This window comes from Etheostoma spectabile, chromosome 7 (assembly GCF_008692095.1).
Source record: "Etheostoma spectabile isolate EspeVRDwgs_2016 chromosome 7, UIUC_Espe_1.0, whole genome shotgun sequence".
Classification (NCBI taxonomy): Eukaryota; Metazoa; Chordata; class Actinopteri; order Perciformes; family Percidae; genus Etheostoma; species Etheostoma spectabile.
In genome coordinates this window covers 11713349-11714739 of record NC_045739.1, presented here as the reverse complement: position 1 = coordinate 11714739, position 1391 = coordinate 11713349, and positions in this window count along the sequence as shown.

The window sequence follows — 1391 nt, the reverse complement described above, 5'->3', positions numbered from 1 at the left end:
GCATTTCACTTCTAGCAGGGGAATGTTATGACCTTCATTACTATTGTTTTGCTGTTTCCATGATTTTTGAAAGACATTCAGTATATCTTATTCAGTTAAACTACAGGACGTTAGCACCATACTTTAAAGCTAAATGACAAGGAAACAGTGAAGTGAATCACTGTAAATATCAGCAGCCACTTAGCTACATGTACATTGACAAAATGAATATTTTGTGTTTCATCATTGTAATAATGGTAACCTTTGTTTAGGCCTACCATTTCTTTTTTTTTGATGTTGCATTATCAAGATGATAGTAATTTTGTTTAAATGAATAATTGTTAGAGTTCTAGTTTTAAATTAACATAAATCAGATAACGGCCTCCAAAATGTCTTTATTGCTCAATGTCTATATAGGGACAAATACGGTAATAGGCTACAGTGCCGACGCATTGTGACGGTTCTTATCTCTCTCTCTCTCTCTCTCTCTCTCTCTCTCTCTCTCTCTCTCTCTCTCCTCTTCTTCTCTAGATCATTCATTTAACTGTCCACTCACTGCGAGAATATATAGACTATATAGTATTATAGTTTATATATATAGGCTAGCAAATATAATAGGACAATATTGCAGTGAGTGGACAGTTAAATGAATGATCAATATATTTCCATATTTTGTTTGTAATAATAATTAGGCCTACCATATTTATTGATGACTTTGCGTATGTATTTGTGTAATTTAATATCCAAATTAGTTTGATCTCGCAGTCTTTGTAACTGATTTCCACATCCAGCATTTGTCTTTTTCCTTTCATAATTTACATGATTTTTTTTTTATGGTCAGAAATTTGTGTCAGAACAGTGAATTTGGTAACATTTAGGTTATCGTTGTCTTCCTTCTCTGGTTTAGCGGAAATTAACATGTTTAATTGGCAGTAGAACAATGCATCAAAATCTTATAGAAAATAAATACCGATAGTCAATAGGTTGAGCACTTAATTGTGCGTGCAGAATTATTTAGAAAACGAAAAGGAAGAGAGTAGGCCTATAAATAGGCTATGTGACAGGAAAACATTTAGACCCACTCGTTACGCCCGACTGTGAAAAGTAAAAAGAACGGACATAAAGATAAAGTAAATGTAATGAAGTATCTAGCCTACATACAATGTAAAAATAAACAATTAACACATATAATGGCCTTCCGATTTTATTTGGTCTAATGTTTCGTTCATAAACTGTAGGCTAGTGTGTGTCTGCCGTCTGCTTCTCCTGTCCTGCCTGATTTGGTGATTAGGCCCATAACAATATATGAAATAGGAATTAAATGGTTAATTGGAGGGACAGAAACCACACGTGATTGAATTTTTGGCGGATTATATCAGACTGCTGGATGCTGTAACACACACACACACACA